The 27,540-nt window shown below is 42.6% G+C and overlaps 1 protein-coding gene and 1 pseudogene across 1 annotated transcript in view; one reads left to right on the top strand and one right to left on the bottom strand.

Annotated features, from left to right (window-relative positions):
* The window catches only part of FRMPD3 (FERM and PDZ domain containing 3), a 1,009,771-nt gene that overhangs the window by 262,468 nt on the left and 719,763 nt on the right, over nucleotides 1-27,540 (bottom strand). The gene's annotated exons all lie outside the window — the stretch shown is intronic.
* LOC146829063 (E3 SUMO-protein ligase KIAA1586-like) lies at nucleotides 4,098-6,306 on the top strand (annotated as a pseudogene).

Below are 27,540 nucleotides of genomic sequence, written 5' to 3'. Positions count from 1 at the left end.
AAATGGGAACAAATCCTGAAACAGAGGAAATCGCTGGAAAATGGCACGAAAATAGGCACAAAAGAGGAAAATGCACAAAGGAAAGATTGCACAGAAACTGAGAAAGGCCAAAAATATTCAGAGATGGTAAAGTTCAGCGGGGCACGGCTGCAGGCGATATCCAAAGAGGGAGCATTGTCGTAGGGGAGCTTCTGGACGAGCAAGCGGTAAAGATTTCTGTGCTTGGACTTAATCACTTTTTTGGAAGTCAAAAATCTCTAGTGGGACGAGGCAGGAGGCTGTAGCCAAAGACAATTCCAGGAGGTCAGATACCCATTCCGTGAAGGACTGCTGAACAGGATTTGCTGCTGCGGAGAAAAACGTAAAGGGAGCAGCTGTGAAGTCAGGCCGACCGGCAAAGCACCTTGGGTGGGTTGACGAGCAGGTTGGTCCTGGTCTTCCCTTGGTTCCTAGAGCAGTTTTTAGCCAAAACATTTTTAAGTCCCAATTTTGGCTATCTGAGCTCTTTAGCACCACAGCCAAGGGTCAACAACTGGTGGGGCACCACTTGAGGGTTCAGGACTCACTCGGGCCAGGTCCACATCACGGATCAAGATGCTGGGAGCCTTTTATGTGCCTGTGGCTCTGAACAAGAGGCCTGCAAACAAGCCCATAGAGTAACTCTGGTAGTCATGGTTTCAGGTGAAAATACAGGGCTCAAACAGCAGGGCTGGTCTCTGAGGGTTCAAGGCAGGCTACAGACAGCACAGCAGTCTTGAACAGTCTTGCAGAGTGGACAGAAGGTCAAAGAAACAGGCTGTCCTCTGAAAGTCCTCCCGCAGGCACAGGAGTAAGCTGAAGAGTGAGTCTGAGGGCCCTACTTTTATATCTAGTGCCTCGTTTGAAGTTGGAAGAAGTTTCTATAGGTATCTTTCTGAAGTGCTTGGAATTTACTGAACCACCTGCCCTGCCTCCAAGCTGGCTGCAGTGACAATGTGGAGGTGACAAGCCCTTTGTGTGAAGGCATAGCCAGAGCACAACCTATTCCGTTGCAAGAAGGGCTGTGCACAGGTTCGCCCCCCTATCCTGACAGTAGCTGGCTCATTCAGGCACACCTAACCTGTGACTGTCTGGAAGAAATTCACAAAGTCCAACTGTCAGTTACACCCAGTCATGTGATCCAGGGGCAGCTGCAGACACCAAATGGCTAAGGGAAGGAAAATGCAAACTTTCTAAAAGTGGCATGTTCAAAATTTTAATTTAAATTCAGACTTTACCATTAAAAAGGATGTTCCATTTCAATTTCATAGATACCAAACATGAAATGCTCACCTGGTCCCAAACAAAAGTTACCACGTATTAAATGTAATAAGGCAACTCAATGTTATCCTATGGGACAGGGGGGCCTCACACCAGTGAAAAATGAATTTAGGAGTTCTTCAATACATGTAAAACTTAAAAGTACATTTCCAACTTTTTAATTAAAATGCATCCTGCCCTATCAGCTATCTATGACCTATATTAGGGATGGCTTATATGCAATGAAGAAGGAGTTTAAGGCTTGGCAGGAGGTGATATTACCACGTCGAATTGCAAGTTTAAAACCACCACTAATATCACCACCAATACCACCAACCAGGGCTTTTAGTGGGCCGGGTCTGTCCGGGTCTGAGCACCGGCAGTTTTTTTGGGGGGCCCTCGAAACGGGTCTCTATTGGGCTCTATTTTCGTGGCTACTAAAGGTAGTTCGTTCTTTATTTATTTTTTTTCGGACCCGTTTTGAGGGCCCAAAAAAAACTGTCGGTGCTCAGACTCTGCCCACTGTTGCTGCACTGTTAGGTAACCTGACCCCGTCTCCCTTCGCCATCCTCCACTTTGCTGAACTTGTTGGGAACCTATCAGCTCAGTGGTCACGGCCTGACGTCCACGGCACGACGGCATGACGTCATGCCAGGTGAGCTTTGTTGGAGGAAGGGAAATCCTTTAAGAGAGCCATTTTCTCTCGGGATTTCCCTTCTCTTCTCTTTTTCCGGCAGGAGAGCAACGTCGTGGTGGTGCCAGCGCGGGACAGATCCAGGACCAGGAGCAACGTCGTGGTGGTGCCAGCGCGGGACAAATCCAGGAGCAACGTCGAGGTGGTGGCAGCGCGGGACAAATCCAGGAGCAACGTCGAGGTGGTGCCAGCGTGGGATGCTGAAAAACTGAAGAGGCAGAGGACCCCAGGCAGCCTGCTCCAGCACGAAAACCCGAGCTTCAGCATTTTCACCTGTGGAGCCCCATCCTTTCTCGGTAAGTGCAGTTTATGGCAGGTTGTGCACTATATAAATGCTAATTATAGCCCTCTGCCAGTCTGTCCAAGTATTTGTTGACTCCAAGCCCTCTTCATCACCCAGAGATGGTATCCGTTGAGAGTGCTTTATGCATGCAGTCACGTGTTACTTCATCTTGCATTCCCTAAGAGGAATTGTCGTCGTCGTCGTCGCCCCCCCCCCAACCAGGAAGTAGTTTTTGTTTCGTGCAACACACAACTGTTGTGTACTGCATACTTTGAACTGAGTGATCTGTGGGCGTCGGAGTTTAAATTAGGGATCGGTGTTTATGATGTGGCAAGGTTGAGATGGTTGAAGCCGAGGCAGAATGCAGTGTGAGATTCTCAGTGTGTCAGTAGGTCATAGAGGCGTGCAGACTGCATGCACATCCAATCCGTGGCCTCTTTGTAGGCCACACGGAGTGACAGTCTCATATATGCCTATGGGAATAGTTGGATGATGTGAGATATGCAGATGGAGGATTTAAGGGGAGAGGTGTTGGCCTAACGGCTAGGGCGCTCGACCTCGGACCTGGGGAACTGGGTTCGAGTCTCGGTAATGTCGCTAAAACATCCTGTGATTCTGGGCAAATCACTTAATCTCCCCGTGCCTAACAAAAATGAATGTGTGTCCTTATGTAACGTAACTGGTGCTATGTAAAGCGCTCTGATAACCTATTCGGTTCAAGTTCGCGCTATATAAAACTCTAAAAAACAAAAACAAAATAATACAGCCTTTCTATACTATTAGGGAACAAAGGTTAACATGGATATTTTTTTAACCAGTGTTTACAGTCAAAAAGTACTGGATTACTAAGAACCGTGGCTGCACATTGTTTATGGTTAGATAGACGTAGGAGGCAGATGTACTTGAAGCATATGTGAGAACCTCATGCTTCCAAGAGTCCTGTGTTCGGGGAGGGGGGGCTTCTGTTCGTGCTTGTGACATCTAAGTAATTTTTAGTCTCGTGCCAACCTGCATTTTCTGGATGGGAGGGTGTTGGCTGGGCAAGAGGCGTATTCCTTCCTGACAAAATAACTGAATAAGATACCAAAGCAGAATGCTTTAGGGAAGAAATATGTGGAAGGTTAATCCTCAGCACTGACACTCCTAAGGCCACAGATGAGGCCCTAGGTGCACAGCCCATTTCTAAGAGGTTGATTTGTTACGGTTTTTACTGCTCAGGCTTTCCTCACATGTTAAGTTGGGGAAAATGGTTTAAATTAAAAGGGAAACATGGATTTAAAATTGCATAGTAGTAAAATGTTTATACTTGGCTGCCCTTGATAGCCCTGGCTTTCCACCTGAAAGGTCAAGCAGAAAAACTGTTAATTGGGAGAAAGTCACGGGAGTGGGGGGATTAAAGGGACTGTACAGGTGGTTGGGGCCTGCATCTGTGCTGGAGAGGTGGGGAGGGCCTGTATATGTGCTGGAGGGGTGGTGGGGGCCTGCATCTGTTCTGTAGAGGTGGTTGGGGCCTGCGTCTGTGCTGGAGAGGTGGTGGGAGCCTGGATATGTGCGGGAGAGGGGATGGGGCCTGTATATGTACAATGAGAGATCCTTTCAGGAGCAGCACAAAATGAAGAGTAACACCTGCCTGCCAAATAGCACTCCAATTAAACATTGTTGATCACTGGAGTAAACTATTCAATTTTTGTTGCAGATAAGAGGCTCAATATTCTATTTTCGTGACGCAAGGCCTTATCACCTGGAAACCAAAATCGGCAGAGGAAACCAGCAGAGCAAAATTTTCTTTTCTTTTTCAGAGATAACAGTCCAGCCTTCAAGAAGGAAGTTGTACATTTTACCATGGCTACTAGTAGCTTATCTGCTTCTGCTCTGAAGCGCAAGTCTATGCAGTCTTCAATGATTGACTTCCTACCGGCACTGATGCGCCAGCGAGTTACAGGGGAGTCTTGTCCAGTACAACCAACTATTGATGAGGCTAGTCAAACTCAGCAAGAGTCTGACAGGGACAGTCCACCTTTACAAAGACTTCAATGTGTGCCAGAGAAAAAAACTGTCGAACTCCCTGACTGCTGGAACACTAAACAGTGGTATTACTTTCAGGAGGAATATAAATGGTTGTACCTTAAGTCAGGCAATATTGGATGTTCTTTCTGTAAACGGGCTAAATCAACAGGTCTTTCAGTGCACAATAACACCCAAGGCATGCGCGTAACTAAAGTGTGGGCAGATGGCGAGGTTGGTCCTTCCGGTGACGGAAAAGCTTTTAGGCAGAAACAGCTCAGGAAGAAGATTATGGAGCATAAGGCGAGCGCTGGTCACTTGGCAGCTGAGGACATTCTTACAGCTCAGCAGAAAAATACATTTGTGGTGACAGTACACGAATGTAATGCAAAACATATGGAGAGCACATGCAGGGTATTTGTCACTGCCTACTACTTGGCAAAAAAAGATCGCCCTTTCACTGACCACCCTGATCTAATTCTCCTTCAGGCAAAGAGTGGCAGTGCAATGGGCCGTGTTTTGCACAGCAATGTGACTGCAACAGAAATAATAAAACACATTGCATTGGAAATGCAACTAAGATTGGTCTGTTATATCAGACAACACAAACCAAAGATCACAGTATTAATTGATGAGAGCACTTCTATTAGCAATGCTTCTACCTTGATCATCTACCTCCGTGGCATTTTTGGAAATGAAAGTACCCCAGTGACCATCTATTTCGGCCTTCTGGAGCTGGCAGAAACTAATGCTATTGGTGTAAAGACAGCTCTCCTAAGCTACTTTGAAAAAGTTGGACTCACAAAAAATCTGCTTCATGATATCTTGATTGCGGTATGTACTGATGGAGCAGCAGTAATGTTTGGTAAAAAAGGAGGAGTAGTAGCATTGTTGAAATCAGAATTTCCAAATCTTGTACTGACATGGCACTGTTTGGCTCACAGACTAGAACTTGCTGTGGCAGATACAGTTGATGAGGTTGCAGGGGTCAATCACTTTAAGATTTTCATGGACTCATTGTATGCCACATACAGCATGTCACCAAAAAACCAGAGAGAGCTAAATCTGGCCGCCAGCGAGGTATGTGTACAGCTTCAGAAGATAGGGAAAATGCTTGATACTAGATGGGAAGCATCCAGTTACAGATCTGTGAAAGCTGTTTGGAACTGCTTCCCTGCCTTGTGCAAACATTTTGAGAATGCTTCTAAAGACCCATCCAGACCCACAAGAGACCGGAGTAAGTATGAAGGTTTCTTTTATCAGAGATTTGGGGGTAATGTGTGATGCACTTCAAGAGCTCAAAGACTTATCACTCTCCTTACAGAGGAGGGATATTACAATTGTTAATGCCCACAGACTTTTGGTTAGTCAAGTACGCATATTTCTAGCAATGAAGAACTCACCAGGGGAGTTTGCTTCTGCGGCTCAGAAAGCGGTGGACGAGGGCAAATTCAAGGATGTTCCTCTTTCCCATGGTAGAAGTAACTCTGTTGCCCTTAATCAAAATCAGTTTTACCAAAGTCTGTCTGTAAATATCAATAAACGATGTGCCCCGGATTCTGAGAAAGAACTTATAGCCAGCGTCAGTGTGCTAGATGCAGGAAACTTGCCTTCTGGTGATGAATGCATTCTTTATGGGGAAACAGATATCCAGAAACTGTGTTCAGAATTTCAGCTGCCAGCAAGAGATACTATACAAGCTTTTAGACTTTTCAAAGATTTTGGTGGAAAGAAAACCCCTGAAGCATTAAAAAAGTTAGTAGTTTGCATGGAAACCCTGCCAGCAAGTAATGCGGATTGCGAGAGAGGTTTCAGCGCAATGAACTTAATTGCTTGTCCAACAAGGGCCTCTCTTCTTGTAGAGACCATTTCTTCATGCCTATGGATAAAACTCAATGGTCCTCCATTTGAAACATTTGACCCAAAGCTGTATGTAAAGAGTTGGCTTGCAAAAGGTAGAAGGTCTGCTGAAGAAAATTGTTGTGAGAAACCCCAGCAAAACAAACACACTGTATATCTTCGAGGGTTTTGGGGAATCCTGCAATAGATTTCTAAGTAATATAAATATTCTTTACATGTTTTTTAAAGTGTTTGGTATTTTTATGGGTTATACTTAATAAATATACCTATTTTATTATCCTTTGCTGGATGCGACTTCATGATTTTCTTAAGCACACAGTGCTAGTTATTTTGATTTAGACCACGCCCCTACTCGGATAGGCCACGCCCCTTCAAGACATTAACCACGCCCCTTTTAGAGCACCCCCAGTTTTTTTTCCCACTTAAAGAACTGCCACCAACATCAATACCGCCACCACCAATACCACCACCACCACCACCATCAATACCACCTCCACCAATACCATGACCACCAATACCACCACAACCACCAATACCACCACCACCACCACCAATACCACCACCACCACCAATACACCAATAACACCACAACCAATACCACTACCATCAATACCACAACCACCAACACCACCACCAATACCAATACCACCATCAATACCAATACCACCAATACCACCACCACCAATACCTCCACTACCAATACAACCACTACCAATACCACCACCACCAATATCAACACCACCAATACCACCACCAATATCACTACCACCAACACCACCATCACCACCAATACCAATACCGCCACCAATGCCCATAGCACCACCAATACCACCAATTCCACCACCACCAATACCACCACCACCAATACCAATACCACCAATACCACCAGCACCACCACCAATATCTCCACCACCAATACTAATACCACCACAAATATCACCACCTCCAATACCCCTATCACCAATACCACCACCACCAATACCACAACCAAAACAACTACCACTACCAATACCACCACCAATACAACCACCACCAATTCCACCACTGCCAATACCACCACCACCGCCAATACCTCCACCAAAACCACCAATACCAACACCAATACCAACCCCACCAATATCAATACTACCACCAATACCAATAACACCACCACTACCACCACCACAAATACCACCACCACCAATACCACCAACACCACCAATACCAATGCCAACACCACCACCAATATCACCAATTCAAACACCACCAGTACCACCACCACTAATACTGCCACCACCACCAATACCACCACCAATACCAACAACAGCAATACCAACACCACCAATACCAACACCACCAATATCACCCCCAATACCACTACCACCAATACCACCACCACCAACACCATCACCACCAATACCAATACCACCGCCAATGCCTGTAGCACCACCAATACCACCACCAATACCACCACCAATACCACCACTACCACTATTACCACCACCACTACCACCACCACCAATACCCCCACCACCACCAATACCACCACCATCACCAATACCACCAACAATATCACCACCACCAAAACCACCACCAATACCCCTCCCACCACCACCAATACCACCACCACCAATACCACCACCACCAATAGCACCACCAATATCACCACCACCAATACCACCACCATCGACAATACCAATACCACCACCAATACCACCAATTCCACCACCACCAATACCACCAATACCAATATCATCAGTACCACCATCAATATCACCACCACCAATACCACCATCATTATCACCACCAATACCATCACCACAACCAATACCACCATCACCAATACCACCAATACCACCACCAATACCTTCACCACCAGTACCAATACCAATACCAATACCACCACAACCAATACCACCACCACCAATACCACTACCACCAATACCACCACCACCACCACCGATACTACCACCAATGCCCATAACACCACCAATACCACCACCACCAATACCACAACCACCAATACCAATTCCACCACCACCACCAATACCACCACCACCAATACCACCACCAATACTAATACCACCACCATCAATACCACCACCTCCAATACCACCACCACCACCAATACCACCACGACCAATACCACCAATACCACCACCAATACCACCACCAATTCAACAACCACCAATTCCACCACCGCCAATAGCACAACCAATACCACCACCACCACCACTACTACCAATGCCATCACCACCAATACCACCATCACCAATACCACCACCACCAATACCACCACCAATATCACCAATTCCACCACCACCAATACCACCACCACCAATACCACCGTTACCTATACCACCACCAGTACCACCGCCACCAATATCACCACCACCACTACCACCACCAATTGCACCACCAATACCACCACTTCCACTACCACTGCCAATACCACCACCAATGCCATCACCACCAATACCACCACCACCAATATCACCACCACCACTACCACTATTACCAACACCACCAATACCACTGCCACCAATACCACCACCACCACCAATACCACCACCACCAATACCACCACCACCAATACCACCACCATCATCAATACCACAAATACCAATACCACCAATACCACCACCACCAATACCACCACCACCACCAGTAGCACCACGAATAGCACCACCACCAATACCACAACCAACACCACCACCACCAGTAGCACCACCACCAATACCAACACCATTACCACCAATTCCACCACCAATACCCTCAATACCACCACCACCACCAATACCACCACTACCACCACCAATAGCACCAATATCTCCACCGCCAGTACCAATACCACTACCAATACCACCACCACCAATACCACCACCAATACAACCACCACCTATACCACCAGCAATACTACCACCACCAATACCATCACCATGAATACCACCACCACCACCAATACCAGTACTACCACCACCAATACCAATACCACCACTAATACCAATACCACCACCACCAATACCAATACCACCACAACCAATACCACTACCACCAATACCACCTCTCCACCAATACCACCACCAATGCCACCACCAATACCAGCACCGCCAATACCACCACCACCAATACCAATACCATCACCACCAATTCCAATAGCACCACTTCAGCGCCTCTTGCTCACTAGTAATAGCAGGGTCACTGTATGAGGCCGGAGCTGCAGCAGAGGCCATATCTCCCTCCCTCCATGCCTGCCATAAAGCACAGCCCACCCTGAACCAGGAGGTGAAGTCAGGGCCCTACTACAGCTGGAGGGTTTTTTATTAGGACAAACATAGCAATGACCTTACGCAATGCCACACTGCACACTCAAATCACGGAGAGGGCAGTAAATAGCCCCCCCTCCCACTCTTCCTTCTGAGCCTTGACAGTGTAATCACAGAGTGAAAAGTGTTGGAGCACTTTGTTAGTGTTTATAGTTCAGATCATAAGTAACTCTCACTTCACACTTTGTGTCTGTGTAATTTACAACATTTATACATCTTCTTTACTGCACCATTTATCACTACTTTAAAGACGACGCAGGCTGGTCTCTTCCTCTGATATTTACAATCTAGCAAGCGGTCGAGAAGGCCCTTTATTGCAATGCAATAGGTCTCGCATTTGCGAGAGTTTAAGCTATTAGTATTCTAAATGACAATGCCTTTTATTTATGTTTTAAAACCCAAATCATGAATAAAAGGCATTTTCATATAAAATGCCAATCGCTCAAAGTCGCGCAAATGTGAGACCTATTGCATTGCTGATGGTTGTTAAACGTGTATGAGCGGGCTCAAAGTGAATAATAACAGGATTGAATCTCATGCTCAATACAATTTCACTAGACAGAGGGCCAACACAGGACTAAAGTAACACAGCTTTACCCCCCCCCCCAAAAAAAAATGGCTTTTGTAAATAGGGCCCTATCCATTTAGTGACCCTTGAAATCCAAATAAGTATGACTTTAGATAGTAGGATGGTTATCAATCCCCATCTCCTGAGAATACCTATGGCGCCTTGAAATACCATCTACCTGACTGTCTAAGAAAAGGACACTGCACAGCACCCCAATAGTGGCAGATGTACCTAAGATGCTGATAGTAGAGGTAAGAATGCTACTACCCCATGACTCTAGGAGGGGAAAATAAATACTTAACACAAGGACACTCGCATTGCCCTGTTTGAGCATTTAATGAATGCAGCCCACATTTAAGCATTTTGATGATTTTAGAGACTTTATAATTGCATAGATAGGGTGAATAGCAAGAATATGGCTAGGCTGCTAATGGTATTGCCTTGAATTTAATTCTTTGTGTATGGGTTTCTTAAGAAAGCTATACTTCAGATACATGTGACGTGATTTGCAGCCTGAGTGACACCAGTGATAGATGTGACTCACTATACATTTTAAAGGCATGTTTAAGAGCTATGTTAATGATGCTGCGCAGCCTTTACTCTCTCATCTCTGCTATATTTACAAGCAGAGCCTCAAAGTTCATTCAGACTCAACTGTTGGACATCTGCCTGTGGTAAAACAGGAGGAACAGATCTGAATACTCAAGACATACTGATAGAGATCTAATGTATTGAGGATGGCCTCCTTTAAAAAAGCATTATGAATCTTACTACAATAGCAAAGGGAATACTGAACCAACTGTAATTGCCATTTTAAAGTAGCTTAGAGAGGTTGTGCTTATTGTTTACTATTGAATATAGAACGTTAACACCTATTTTGGGAATTTTTTATATGTATAATGCTATTCAGATATTAGTTAATGTTGGGTATTTTTTTATGTATAATGCTATTCAGATATTAGTTATCATGGGCTCTATCAGAGGTGTCTCAGGAATAGAATTGAGTATACACGAGAATATTTTGATAGCTGTGATGGTGTGCTGAACAGCGGCAAGATTTAGCATGTATCTATTTTTTCACTTGGTTGTTTCCAGACAAACCAATTCAGTAGCAGACCTTTGTGTTTTTTTAAACATGTTGTTGAGATCCCTGTGAGAGTTTTAGAAGATAGCGGACAATTCGTAGGTACCTCCAAATATTGTTGTGTAATGTGGATTTCATTGTGCATTTTTGATACTTTATGGAACTGTGGCAAGACTGTTGTGATAGTGATTTCTATTGAGATTTGATCAGCCAAGAATATATGCTTTCTGAAGAGCCCTCTCATTTTGATGACATACATTTAAAATGTCTTGCTGTTCTCACAGGCTTGCAACTGTGGCCAAAGCTGTTTAGAACCCTCGCAATATATGTTTAATAGAACATGGCTGGTTAGATTCTGGTGAAGATTCTGATTGCAGCCATGGAAGGCAGGACTGGGGAACCAAAATGAGCCCTGACAAACATGCTCAAACCAGCCTCACTCCCTTCATCTCCTTACCCAATCTGTTTCTATCCATCCAATATATCTCCTTCTCTCCCCTCTCTTTTTTCGACTCCTTCTCTGATCCCTTTGTCTATACCTTTCCCCTGCCTTTCTCTCTCTTGCACCCCCTGTGTCTGCTGTAATCAATCTCAGGGAGCTGGGGAAAGTGACCGAGACACTAGTCACCAGCTTCGAGGTCTTCAGCCCACCGGGAGAGTGCACAGTGGAATAAAAGCCCTGTCTGGCCTGCAGTCATGCAAAACGATCACAATCCACCCTGAAGAAAATCTGCCTCTTCAGCTGTATTCTGCCCTAGTATTTTTAGTTGAGGTGGTCCCTGCTATCAACTTTACAAACCTTGATGATCATGTTCAGCTGTCCAGACCTAGGGATACAGTGCTATAATATATATGTATATGTATATTTTCGCTCTGATCCCCGTTTCCGGAGCACTCCAGGACGGGTGCTGTGGTCGCAGGGGTGTACCTATGAAATATGAACGCTCCTTTTCTCTTCTCTCCTTCAGAAAAATAGCACTCACAGGGCAATTGCAGTCAGTTTATTTTGAGCAACAAACAGATGTGTTTTGGCTTGTGCCTTTCTCGATGTGTAGGGCGCGCGCCGAAAACAGTATTTTTAAAAAAAAGTGAATGTTGTCATGTGGCATACATGGAAAGCAAAGAGAGACTATGATACAGAGTAATCATATTCGCCATATTGAAATGGTATTATGCTAAACTCATAATTCAATCCTTCAATGAAACCGTTTTTCTACACATTACATGTATGAACATTGAATCAAATTTATCAGTGATTTCAACTAAATAGTTTTCAAATTCTGCCGTATATCGGCATCCCGCACTTAATTCAATACTTTTATAAATGTACTTTCACTGCGTATTTCATATATGATCGTTGTAAATTTACAATAACATCCTACCGTGTATCGGCATACCGCACAACCTGTGCCCCATGCATGTCACGTTTAGTCAATTCATTAATTCCAACAGATACCTTTACAGTTCATTCATGTTCCAACAGCAGCCAATTGTTCTCCTGCCGTGTATCGGCATTCATTAAAATTGTATATTAGCAATCTGTAACCTTTTAAACAGAACCCATATTCAGTCACCTAAATGTACTGCAAGTTCCTCCCCACTATTCATCCCTTTAGGGGTTTTAGCCTGCAGGTCAATGATATACCTAGACTCTAACCTCCAGAGTTTAGTAATCCTGTCACCTCCTCTTTCACTTGCTGGTACATGATCTATGCCAAAATACTGTAATAGGTCCCTATAACTCTGATGTTTCTCTCAAAATGTCTTGCAACAGGGTATGTGACATCCTTTTTAACTATGGTACGCATATGTTCCAAAATCCGAATTTTGGTGGGGTGAATAGTGCTTCCTATATATTTCATGTATAACAACCATAGGTTTCAGGGACGTTATAGTTAGTTGGACATTTCACTCGTATAAAGCCAGGGAAATTCGGCTGTGATAGTTAGTAGCGCTAACTGTAACTCGCGCCTCCACAATGTACTGCTGATGACGTCACATATTACATCACTCATGACATGCTCAGTGACATCACCGATGAAATCACTGATGACATCTCAAATGACATCAATGATGACATCATCCACGTGATCATCTGATGCACCTCCTCAAACCCTAATAAAATGGCCTCAGCCCACCTCTCTGCAATCCAGCTCTGTGGCACTTACTGGAGGTACCTGGTGGGCTAGTTGCCCCCCAGGGACCCTCAGTATGCAAGGGAAATTAATTCCCCAACTTACAACGGGCCAGGGGGTGCATTTGTAGAGTGGTGCAGGGAGGGGTGGGGCTTCCAGGGAGATGTTGTTTTTTTTTTATTTTATTTTTTTAGAAGGGGGGCTGTGTGACCCCCCCATCTTTTCATTTTTTGGGGGCCCTGGGGACCTTATCACCCAGGGCCTGACTCCTTTTTTTGAAAAAAAAGTTAGAAAAAGCAGGAAGGGGGCCCCCCACCCTCCCGAGGCCAATTTCAGCCCCGGGGACCCCATCCCCTGGGGCATGGCCTCCTTTTTAAAATTGTATTGATAGGGAAGGGGGGCCGCTTAGCCCTGCGGCCCCCATTCCCTTTGCCAATTTCAGCCCCGGGGACCCCATCCCCCGGGGTATGGCCTCCTTTTTTTAAATGTATTCATATGAGAAGGGGGCCACGTGGCTCCTCTCCTGGGCCACTTCTGGCCCCGGGAACCCCATCCCCAAGGGCTGACCCTTTTTTATTTGAATTTATAGAGAAGGGAGCCACATGGCCCCCCTTCTCTGGGCCAATTTCAGCCCCTGGCCTCACCGTAGGGGGAGCCCCAATGCCCCCACGGTCCCGCCGGTCCCCGCCTCCTGCGGGAGCCGGTGTTGCTTTTGGGCAGCTCCCCTTGCTCAAAAGCAATACTGCTTTGCTTCTTTGAAGCGAGAGCAGGTTTCCTGCTCTCAGTTCAATGAAGCAAAGCAGAGTTTTCAATGACAGGGTGTGGGCACCCCGGGATATTGCAGGAGCAGGTCCTGGGGGGTGGCGGTCCCCAGGGCCATCAAGGGCTCCAGGAGGGGGAACTCCCGTATTTAAATATAGAATGCCCCTGAGAGGTGGTCCCTGGGGCTTGGGGTGCCTGCTAGGCCCCCTGCCCTTATTTAAATGAAGCCCCGGGGAGGTGGTAGTCCCCGGTGCCTGGGCTGGCCCATGAGGCCCCCCACTCTTATTTAAATGAAGCCCCGGGGAGGTGGCGGTCCCCTGGGCTGCGGAGGGGGGCTGCATGCCCCTGTGAATAAATTATCAAGCCCCGGGGAGGTGGTGGTCCCCGGGGCTGTGGGGGCCCCCGCTACATGAATGAAATTGCCCCCGGGACCTGGCCCACCCGGGCGCTTTGAAAAACGGAGCACGGGAGCGTCTACGTTTTTTAAAATTTTCGGACGGATTCATGCACCGGCGTCACCCCGCCTAAAAATTTGAAAAAATATATGCTTTTTTGGGTCCTGGGGGGTCCCTTTGGGACCCTTGAGCAGGCCTGTGGGGTCAGGGTGTTTTTACCCTGCCCCCTTTTCTTGTTTTGAATGCATCTCTCACCTTTTTCCTTCTACCTCCGTACCGAGTCACAAGATGGCTGCAAACACTTCCTGGTTTGAAGTGTTGGCAGCCAATTAGAGGCAAGCTCATGCTCGGGAGGGCTCAGCCAATCAGATCTCACAATTTTCAAATACCGATATCTGTAAATCTTTAAATATCTCAAAAACTACTGAACGGATTTACATCATTTAAAGAAAAGCGTGCTTACGTGACCAAGAGCTATCTCTCTGCCAAATTTCCATTCAGCAGTTCAGGCTGTAGCCGTGTCTAAAGTTTTCAGAGGAAATTAACATGGAGAAAACACATTTTGGGACCCCCCTTTTTTCTCAGCCCTCCCTTGACAAATCACCCCCAAACTTTCAAGACAGGAGCTGACCTGAGTGAACAATTAGTTTGGAGAATTTCGTGAAGATTCGTCAAACGGCGCCAAAGTTATTGGCAAATCAAAAAACGCTTTTCCTATGGAAACTTGGTTCTAACTATAACTACCCACTGGCGCCTACCAGTAGGTAATATATATCTATATCTATATCTATATATATATATATATATATATATATATATATATATATATTTGCCACAATGGGATCCAATCGATCCTGCGCGCTCAAATGCGGGTGCTCTGCATAGGGGTCGGATCCAGACCCAGTTCATCAATTTTACTGCCAATGATGCGGCACACAGGGATTCAGTAAGTTAAGTTGATTTATTCAGCAACACTCAACCAACGCGTTTCAGCCTCCTGGCTTTGTTCACGGTTAGTGAGCCCTCTTCTCTTTCTACATTTATACCATATATCCATTATGAGGCATTATGGGATATGTAGTTTAACATTGAAAGTTACACAGTTAACATAACTTTTCTGAGGGACAATTAGACAATAAAGTTATTCAATTCATAACTATTATTATTATACATTGCCGTTCATATGGTTCGCGCTAAGCAGCAATTACCTTCAAATCTCGTGTAGTACCATGAGAATCCTCAAGTGAGTATTACTATGTATTGGTAAAGTACCATACAGCTCGCGCTAAGCAGTCAATCACATTGAAACATGTTAAGTACCATAAGTCACCATTTTGATAAATATGGTTGTATCTTGGTATAGTACCAATTTATAACGGTTTTTGCAAAAGTATATCATTTAGTGTAATTTGGTATAGTACCCAATGTTAGTATCTACAGTGGTTTTAACATGTCTATCTTTGTCATATTATTATTCGATTTCAATTAATTCTCAGTCCAAATGTACATAAAGTTCCTCGTCATTGTTCATCCCTTTGGGGGTCTTCGTTCTCAGTCGAATGATGCATTTAGATTCAATTTGGCGTAGTTTCTTTGTACGGTTTCCTCCTCGTTCACCTTGTGATATCATGTGGATTCCAAAGAAGCTCATCGCTCTCCAATTACTTCCTTGACATGATGCCATATGTTTGGCAGTTGCGTAGGTCATATCTTTGTTTTTTACTGCTCTCACATGCTCAAGGATGCGCTTCTTCAACATACAGATTGTGCTGCCGATGTACCGCATTCCACAATTACATTCAATTACATATACCACATATGTTGATGTACATGTAATTCTTTGGTCTATTTTGAAGATTTTTCCATCAGGTTCTGTAAATGAGTTCATGTTTTTTCCGATCTTGCATGCCTTGCATGTATTGCACTTCTTGAAGCCTCTTTGTTGATCTTCTAGCCAATTTGTTTGGTCACTTGCTTTAAAATGGCTCGGTACTAATGCATCTTTCAGAGATTTAGTCTTTCTGTACGATACCATCGGTCCATTTCCTAATGTTTTTCCTATATCAGGATCACCAGAGATCAGATGCCAATACTTCTTGATTTTGTTTATTATTTGGCCACTCTCCTTACTGTAGGTTGCAACGAGTCTCGGTATTTGGTCCTTTTCCTGATTTTTACATCTGGGTTTAAGAATTTCTGTTCTGGATTTCGTGTCAATCCTTCTCTTGGCTTTTTGTAGGTTTCTTTCATTGTAGCCTCTTGCTCTTAGTCTATCCATTGATGCTGCAATCTGATTCTCTGTATCTTTCGGTTCAGAACAGTTTCGTTTTAACCGGGTGAATTCTTAATCAGACTGATCGGATGGAAGCTCGTGCCATGAAGAATACTGTTTGTCGCTGTTTTTTTGCGAAACAGTGTGGAATGGATTTTATTGTCTGCAATGTAGATTTTGGTATCCAGAAAGTCAATTTCTTTGCAACTTGAGATGCATGTGAAAGATAAACCAATGTCGTTATTTTTCAATTTTGAATAGTATTGTTCAAAACTCTGTTGAGATCCGTTCCAAATTATAAACAAGTCGTCAATGTATCGGACCCATAGTATTATGTTGTCCAATTCTGCTTGATTTTCAGAGCTCCATGCTATCACCTTCTCCCACCAGCCCATGGTGATATTGGCATAGTTCGGAGAAAATGATATGCCCATAGCTGTACCACACTCTTGTCTGTACAGCTGCTTGTTAAAAAGAAAGACATTGTTCGTTAGGCATATTTCAATCATTTGAAGTAGCATGTTGGTATGCTGAAGTTCTGAGATGTTTCTTTGGCTCAAAAAATATTTGCAGGCTCTCAGTCCTACTTCATGTCTTATAGATGTATAAAGGGATACCACATCAATTGTGATCAAGAGATATTGTTTGCACCAGTTTATACCTTCTAAAATCCGAAGGAAGTCGCCCGTATCTTGTATGTATGAGCTCATTGATTTCGCAATTGGTGCCAAAAAGGTATCTACATATTGGGACATGTTCTCATACAGTGATTCACAGGATGAAACAATCGGTCTTCCCGGTGGATTTGTGAGAGTCTTGTGAATTTTGGGCAGAAAGTATATCGTGGGTATTACCGGAAAATCGTTAACGAGAAATTTGAATTCTTCTGCGCTCAAAAGATTTCTTTCATGACATGTTTGTAAAAACTTGTTTAATTCCATTGTCATTTTGTTGATTGGATTTGCTTTTATTTTACAATAATTTGTTGCGTCATTCAATTGGCGTAGAGCTTCTTTCTCGTACTCTTTTGTGTTCATGATGACGATATTTCCCCCTTTGTCAGCGGGTTTGATAGTCAGTTTTTTGTTGGCCACCAACTTGGTGATAGCTTCTCTTTCTTTTTTAGTTAGGTTTTCTCTTTTTGTTTTTTCATTTCTCTTTTTCGGCATTTTTTCCAATTCCTCAATGATTGCGTCTGAGAATAAATCAAACTTGTTTCCTGGAGAAAGAGTTGGACAAAATCTAGATTTTCTTTTTAGACCGCTATCAATCCTTTTATCAGTTGCTATGTTCAAGTGGGTAACCAATTGTGTTTCCGATATTCCTCCCTCGTCTTGGTTGTACATAAGATCAAACATATCCTGAAGTTCCGGTATTTCATTTATTGTCCATGTATCGATGTTCTGTGTTTCTGTTGTGGTTGAATCTGTAGATTTTTCCGGTTTGCGTGCATGAATTTTAGCTAATTTTAGCTTTCGAATATATTTGTATAAGTCAATTCTGACTTGAGTGTAGTTGAAGTGATTCTCCGGGCAAAAGGATAGGCCTTTGTTTAATAGCGATGTTTCTTCTTGAGTTAGTTCGTAATGTGAAAGGTTGATGATTAAATTTTCTACTTGCGATTTCTTAGTGAATAAAACTTTTTTCCTTTTCGCTCGTCTTGTTTTTCTAGTTTTTCTTGTTCCTGTTCTTGTTCCCTGTTCGACATTGCTCTTCCCCGTCCTCGGCCTGAGGGTCTTCCGCGACCTCTTCCCCGGGCTAGTGTTTTTTCCAGGTTCATCAGTCGCATTTCCTCTAAAAAATTCATTGGAGTCACTCCACTCATTGCATTAGATAATTCCCCGTCGCTTACATCTGATTCAACACTGCTGGTTGGAGTACTCGATTGTTGTTGAGTTGGAAAGTTCTTTTTAAGTGCATCAAAGCGTCTGGCAAAGGTCAAGATTCTGCCCTGGGCAGAGTCCTGTTCATCCCTTTTGAATTTACGTTGTTTTCGTTCTTCAATTTCTGTTTCGTATTTTTCCAATCTGCCATCCATCTCCTTGCGTAGTTTTGCCGTGTCCTCTTTGTTGGTTTGCTGCTTTATAAGATCCTCAGTTTCTTCAATTTTTTTAGTGATCTCCACGACATCTATTTTGGCATGTTTTATTAATATACGCATCATATTTAATGAGCATTGTTGATTGTTTTCAACCCATTCATTTAGCAAATCTGCTTTTGTTTCTGGATGCGTCGGTAAGGTAAAAATACGTAAACCTCTTGGTATTCTGTTGACTTCTATGTAATTCTCGAGGGCAATAATCTCCCAACTTTTGTTAATTTCCTTTTTGTACATTCTTTCCACTTCATTGAATAGTTGCTTCATCGTATTAGGTATTTTGTTCTGCTCGCTTGTAGTTGCTGTGTCAATTTGTGCGCCCATTGGGCTTTTGAACATTGTCGCCGCTTTACTTGCTCGTTTTGCTGCTCGTGCTTCCATCTTGCAATGTTGATGGTAGTTTAAGTCTATTTTCACACTGAGTGTTGAAATAATACAACTGCTGTTGTTTTCGTAAGCTGAAATCCCTACTTGTCACCACCGCGACCGCCGTACTGTTTACGGAGCGGTCCTGTCTTCGAATAGCAACAAAGTCGCTGCAGTCCGCTACTTCGTGGTAAAATAGTTTCCCACTCACCTGCTGGGAGACTCCCGAATCGGCGGCGTCTTCCGACCCCGTCTATCGACGCTCGACCTGCGGTGATATTTTCTGCTGCAGTTCTGCTCGTAGCGGAATGAGCGCTGCCGGATCACTGTCACGTTTGCCACAATGGGATCCAATCGATCCTGCGCGCTCAAATGCGGGTGCTCTGCATAGGGGTCGGATCCAGACCCAGTTCATCAATTTTACTGCCAATGATGCGGCACACAGGGATTCAGTAAGTTAAGTTGATTTATTCAGCAACACTCAACCAACGCGTTTCAGCCTCCTGGCTTTGTTCACGGTTAGTGAGCCCTCTTCTCTTTCTACATTTATACCATATATCCATTATGAGGCATTATGGGATATGTAGTTTAACATTGAAAGTTACACAGTTAACATAACTTTTCTGAGGGACAATTAGACAATAAAGTTATTCAATTCATAACTATTATTATTATACATTGCCGTTCATATGGTTCACGCTAAGCAGCAATTACCTTCAAATCTCGTGTAGTACCATGAGAATCCTCAAGTGAGTATTACTATGTATTGGTAAAGTACCATACAGCTCGCGCTAAGCAGTCAATCACATTGAAACATGTTAAGTACCATAAGTCACCATTTTGATAAACACTAAATGATATACTTTTGCAAAAACCGTTATAAATTGGTACTATACCAAGATACAACCATATTTATCAAAATGGTGACTTATGGTACTTAACATGTTTCAATGTGATTGACTGCTTAGCGCGAGCTGTATGGTACTTTACCAATACATAGTAATACTCACTTGAGGATTCTCATGGTACTACACGAGATTTGAAGGTAATTGCTGCTTAGCGTGAACCATATGAACGGCAATGTATAATAATAATAGTTATGAATTGAATAACTTTATTGTCTAATTGTCCCTCAGAAAAGTTATGTTAACTGTGTAACTTTCAATGTTAAACTACATATCCCATAATGCCTCATAATGGATATATGGTATAAATGTAGAAAGAGAAGAGGGCTCACTAACCGTGAACAAAGCCAGGAGGCTGAAACGCGTTGGTTGAGTGTTGCTGAATAAATCAACTTAACTTACTGAATCCCTGTGTGCCGCATCATTGGCAGTAAAATTGATGAACTGGGTCTGGATCCGACCCCTATGCAGAGCACCCGCATTTGAGCGCGCAGGATCGATTGGATCCCATTGTGGCAAACGTGACAGTGATCCGGCAGCGCCCATTCCGCTACGAGCAGAACTGCAGCAGAAAATATCACCGCAGGTCGAGCGTCGATAGACGGGGTCGGAAGACGCCGCCGATTCGGGAGTCTCCCAGCAGGTGAGTGGGAAACTATTTTACCACGAAGTAGCGGACTGCAGCAACTTTGTTGCTATTCGAAGACAGGACCGCTCCGTAAACAGTACGGCGGTCGCGGTGGTGACAAGTAGGGATTTCAGCTTACGAAAACAACAGCAGTTGTATTATTTCAACACTCAGTGTGAAAATAGACTTAAACTACCATCAACATTGCAAGATGGAAGCACGAGCAGCAAAACGAGCAAGTAAAGCGGCGACAATGTTCAAAAGCCCAATGGGCGCACAAATTGACACAGCAACTACAAGCGAGCAGAACAAAATACCTAATACGATGAAGCAACTATTCAATGAAGTGGAAAGAATGTACAAAAAGGAAATTAACAAAAGTTGGGAGATTATTGCCCTCGAGAATTACATAGAAGTCAACAGAATACCAAGAGGTTTACGTATTTTTACCTTACCGACGCATCCAGAAACAAAAGCAGATTTGCTAAATGAATGGGTTGAAAACAATCAACAATGCTCATTAAATATGATGCGTATATTAATAAAACATGCCAAAATAGATGTCGTGGAGATCACTAAAAAAATTGAAGAAACTGAGGATCTTATAAAGCAGCAAACCAACAAAGAGGACACGGCAAAACTACGCAAGGAGATGGATGGCAGATTGGAAAAATACGAAACAGAAATTGAAGAACGAAAACAACGTAAATTCAAAAGGGATGAACAGGACTATGCCCAGGGCAGAATCTTGACCTTTGCCAGACGCTTTGATGCACTTAAAAAGAACTTTCCAACTCAACAACAATCGAGTACTCCAACCAGCAGTGTTGAATCAGATGTAAGCGACGGGGAATTATCTAATGCAATGAGTGGAGTGACTCCAATGAATTTTTTAGAGGAAATGCGACTGATGAACCTGGACAAAACACTAGCCCGGGGAAGAGGTCGCGGAAGACCCTCAGGCCGAGGACGGGGAAGAGCAATGTCGAACAGGGAACAAGAACAGGAACAAGAAAAACTAGAAAAACAAGACGAGCGAAAAGGAAAAAAGTTTTATTCACTAAGAAATCGCAAGTAGAAAATTTAATCATCAACCTTTCACATTACGAACTAACTCAAGAAGAAACATCGCTATTAAACAAAGGCCTATCCTTTTGCCCGGAGAATCACTTCAACTACACTCAAGTCAGAATTGACTTATACAAATATATTCGAAAGCTAAAATTAGCTAAAATTCATGCACGCAAACCGGAAAAATCTACAGATTCAACCACAACAGAAACACAGAACATCGATACATGGACAATAAATGAAATACCGGAACTTCAGGATATGTTTGATCTTATGTACAACCAAGACGAGGGAGGAATATCGGAAACACAATTGGTTACCCACTTGAACATAGCAACTGATAAAAGGATTGATAGCGGTCTAAAAAGAAAATCTAGATTTTGTCCAACTCTTTCTCCAGGAAACAAGTTTGATTTATTCTCAGACGCAATCATTGAGGAATTGGAAAAAATGCCGAAAAAGAGAAATGAAAAAACAAAAAGAGAAAACCTAACTAAAAAAGAAAGAGAAGCTATCACCAAGTTGGTGGCCAACAAAAAACTGACTATCAAACCCGCTGACAAAGGGGGAAATATCGTCATCATGAACACAAAAGAGTACGAGAAAGAAGCTCTACGCCAATTGAATGACGCAACAAATTATTGTAAAATAAAAGCAAATCCAATCAACAAAATGACAATGGAATTAAACAAGTTTTTACAAACATGTCATGAAAGAAATCTTTTGAGCGCAGAAGAATTCAAATTTCTCGTTAACGATTTTCCGGTAATACCCACGATATACTTTCTGCCCAAAATTCACAAGACTCTCACAAATCCACCGGGAAGACCGATTGTTTCATCCTGTGAATCACTGTATGAGAACATGTCCCAATATGTAGATACCTTTTTGGCACCAATTGCGAAATCAATGAGCTCATACATACAAGATACGGGCGACTTCCTTCGGATTTTAGAAGGTATAAACTGGTGCAAACAATATCTCTTGATCACAATTGATGTGGTATCCCTTTATACATCTATAAGACATGAAGTAGGACTGAGAGCCTGCAAATATTTTTTGAGCCAAAGAAACATCTCAGAACTTCAGCATACCAACATGCTACTTCAAATGATTGAAATATGCCTAACGAACAATGTCTTTCTTTTTAACAAGCAGCTGTACAGACAAGAGTGTGGTACAGCTATGGGCATATCATTTTCTCCGAACTATGCCAATATCACCATGGGCTGGTGGGAGAAGGTGATAGCATGGAGCTCTGAAAATCAAGCAGAATTGGACAACATAATACTATGGGTCCGATACATTGACGACTTGTTTATAATTTGGAACGGATCTCAACAGAGTTTTGAACAATACTATTCAAAATTGAAAAATAACGACATTGGTTTATCTTTCACATGCATCTCAAGTTGCAAAGAAATTGACTTTCTGGATACCAAAATCTACATTGCAGACAATAAAATCCATTCCACACTGTTTCGCAAAAAAACAGCGACAAACAGTATTCTTCATGGCACGAGCTTCCATCCGATCAGTCTGATTAAAAGTATACCCTATGGAGAATTCACCCGGTTAAAACGAAACTGTTCTGAACCGAAAGATACAGAGAATCAGATTGCAGCATCAATGGATAGACTAAGAGCAAGAGGCTACAATGAAAGAAACCTACAAAAAGCCAAGAGAAGGATTGACACGAAATCCAGAACAGAAATTCTTAAACCCAGATGTAAAAATCAGGAAAAGGACCAAATACCGAGACTCGTTACAACCTACAGTAAGGAGAGTGGCCAAATAATAAACAAAATCAAGAAGTATTGGCATCTGATCTCTGGTGATCCTGATATAGGAAAAACATTAGGAAATGGACCGATGGTATCGTACAGAAAGACTAAATCTCTGAAAGATGCATTAGTACCGAGCCATTTTAAAGCAAGTGACCAAACAAATTGGCTAGAAGATCAACAAAGAGGCTTCAAGAAGTGCAATACATGCAAGGCATGCAAGATCGGAAAAAACATGAACTCATTTACAGAACCTGATGGAAAAATCTTCAAAATAGACCAAAGAATTACATGTACATCAACATATGTGGTATATGTAATTGAATGTAATTGTGGAATGCGGTACATCGGCAGCACAATCTGTATGTTGAAGAAGCGCATCCTTGAGCATGTGAGAGCAGTAAAAAACAAAGATATGACCTACGCAACTGCCAAACATATGGCATCATGTCAAGGAAGTAATTGGAGAGCGATGAGCTTCTTTGGAATCCACATGATATCACAAGGTGAACGAGGAGGAAACCGTACAAAGAAACTACGCCAAATTGAATCTAAATGCATCATTCGACTGAGAACGAAGACCCCCAAAGGGATGAACAATGACGAGGAACTTTATGTACATTTGGACTGAGAATTAATTGAAATCGAATAATAATATGACAAAGATAGACATGTTAAAACCACTGTAGATACTAACATTGGGTACTATACCAAATTACACTAAATGATATACTTTTGCAAAAACCGTTAGAAATTGGTACTATACCAAGATACAACCATATTTATCAAAATGGTGACTTATGGTACTTAACATGTTTCAATGTGATTGACTGCTTAGCGCGAGCTGTATGGTACTTTACCAATACATAGTAATACTCACTTGAGGATTCTCATGGTACTACACGAGATTTGAAGGTAATTGCTGCTTAGCGCGAACCATGTGAACGGCAATGTATAATAATAATAGTTATGAATTGAATAACTTTATTGTCTAATTGTCCCTCAGAAAAGTTATGTTAACTGTGTAACTTTCAATGTTAAACTACATATCCCATAATGCCTCATAATGGATATATGGTATAAATGTAGAAAGAGAAGAGGGCTCACTAACCGTGAACAAAGCCAGGAGGCTGAAACGCGTTGGTTGAGTGTTGCTGAATAAATCAACTTAACTTACTGAATCCCTGTGTGCCGCATCATTGGCAGTAAAAAAAAAAAATATATATATATATATATATATCACTTAAAAAACCATAGGTTTCACACAAGTTATAGTTAGCTGTACATTTCACTCGTAAAAAACCAATGAAATTCCACGTTATAGTTAGATCAGGTAACTATAACTTGCGCGACAGCAATCCACTGCTGATGACGTCACATATTACATCACTCATGACATGGTCAGTGACATCACTCATCACATCAATGATGACATCTCAAATGGCACATTGTGAATTGCGGTCGCGCAAGTTATAGTTACCTGATCTAACTATAACGTGGAATTTCATTGGTTTTTTACGAGTGAAATGTACAGCTAACTATAACTTGTGTGAAACCTATGGTTTTTTCAGTGAATTTGTACGGTTTTTTAAATGCTAAGTTATCTATTTATTGTTAATTTTTGCGCGCACGGTGCGCTTCGCGCTCTGTGCGCGTGCTGTGGGCACGCGGTGCGCTTCGCGCACCGAGCGCCCACCTTGCGCATTTCGTACCGTGCACGCCACGCCGTTTTTTACAAAATATCAATTGTTTTTTTCTCCCTTGGGGGTCCTTAGATTTATATATTAAATGTGATTGTTAAGGTTTTTTTTTTTTGTATTTTTTTTTACCGTACGCGTACGGTAAGCTTACCGTACGCGCACTCCGCGATTTTTTTTAAAAATTATTAAATTTATTTTTCATACTTTTTGGTCCTTTGTGAACCCCCTGACGAACGCTAGGGGGTCTGCAACTCTCTTCGTTGCCCCCTTTTCATGTTATCAACCTTTGTTTTTCAGTGCGAGAGACAGAAAATGGCGGCCGATACTTCCTGGTTTCGACCGATTCGAATGTTTACTTTGATCTAACAACCAATCAGAATCGCGCTCGCACACGTCACCGTACGCGTACGGTAAGCTTACCGTAAGCGCACGGAGCGCGCTTACAGATATATATATTGATTTAAATGCTATTTTCTCAGAAACTACTGAACAGATTTACACCAGACCTACAAAAGGCACTTCCTTGACCTGCGGACTACCTCTCTGCCAAATTACAAGTAATTCTGTTCAGCCGTTCGGGCTGTAGCTGTGTCTAAAGGTCCTATGGAAAAATGCATAGGGAAAACGCGTTTTGGGACGAATCTCCCCGAGACTTTCAGGGTAGGAGCGGAGCGTAGCACCCCATTAGTTTTGAAAATTTCGCGAGGATTCGTCGACCGGCGCCAAAGTTATTCCAAATAGAATGTTGCGGATTTCCTATGGAAACAGGGTCCTAACTATAACTATCTACTGGCGACCGCCAGTAGATAATATATATATATATATATATATATATATATATATATATATATATATTCACTGAAAAAACCATAGGTTTCAGGGGTGTTATAGTTAGCTGGACTTTTCACTTGTACAAAACCATTGAAATTCCCCCGTTATAGTTAGTTCAGCTAACTATAACTCGCGCGCCCGCAATGCACTGCTGATGACGTCACATATTACATCACTCATGACATGGTCAGTGACATCACTCATGACATCACTGATGACATCTCAAATGACATCACTGATGACATCACTGATGACATCATCCAGTGAATGTCTGTTATTCTGAAAATTAAATATGTTTTATATATGTATATCTCAAGGTCGATGGAAGAATAAATGGGTATATAAGTGTCTAAATGGATGATTTGTTTTTGAAAAATTGATTGTGTAACTGACTGATTAAGTGTATCATAGCGAATACATGGCTTAGTGAGTAATGTTTAAATATGTAAATATCTGTATCAGTCTCTCACTTTGTGTATAAGTGGCTGCATGGGTTGGTGAGTAGCTACATGGGTGTCTATATAGGTTATTAGTTGGTTTTTTGAGTATCAGTCTGAGTGTCTGCATGGTTCGGTGGGGGTATTACGTAGTGCATAGGTGCATGAGTGAGTGACTCACTGTTTGTATGTGTTGAACACAGTATGTGTGCAGGACTGTATGGGTGGATGAGTGTGTGTATGGGTGTGTTAGTGAGTGAATGACTGTCTCAATAGTGTCTTTATGAGTAACTACATATGTTTTAAACTAGTATATGTGACTATTGGTGTATATATGTGAGTATATGTGAGAGTGAGAGATTGAAAGAGTTCCTGTATGAATAAGTATGTGTTTCTATAAGTGATTGTTTAAAAGACTAAGTATGTGTAAGTTTCCGTAGAAGTAAGTGTGGTGGTGTGTGTATAACTGTATATGCAAGTAAATGTATGTTTGATTCTTTATTAGCATGAGTGACTATGTGTGTGAGTAACTCTATGGATGAGTGGCATTGTGTAACAGAATGTATAGGTGTATGAGTACATATGATGAGTGAGTACATGTATGAGTGACTGTATTGGACTGTTGGTGAATGAGTGGATGTGTATGTGGATCTTAGAATTACTGAAGAGGTTGTTGTAACTGGTATTGGTATGTCCATTGTTTTGAAAATTTTAGTCTCTATTTTTGAATGTGTGTATCAAAGGTTATATTAGGGTGAGAGGAGGTCTGCCACTCTATCACAAGGATGATGTCATCAGTGATGTCATTTGAGATGTCATCAGTGATGTCATGAGTGATGTCACTGACCATGTCATGAGTGATGTAATATGTGACGTCATCAGCAGTGCATTGCGGGCGCGCGAGTTATAGTTAGCTGAACTAACTATAACGGGGGAATTTCAATGGTTTTGTACAAGTGAAAAGTCCAGCTAACTATAACACCCCTGAAACCTATGGTTTTTTCAGTGAATTTCTGAGGTTTTTTAAATGCTAATTCCTAACTATAACGTGCCTGAAACCTATGGTTTTTTCTGTTAATT

Source organism: Triturus cristatus, chromosome 5_2 (genome assembly GCF_964204655.1).
Source record: "Triturus cristatus chromosome 5_2, aTriCri1.1, whole genome shotgun sequence".
Taxonomy (NCBI): domain Eukaryota; kingdom Metazoa; phylum Chordata; class Amphibia; order Caudata; family Salamandridae; genus Triturus; species Triturus cristatus.
Note: the sequence above shows the minus strand (reverse complement) of the source record. Positions and strands in the feature narration are given on the sequence as shown.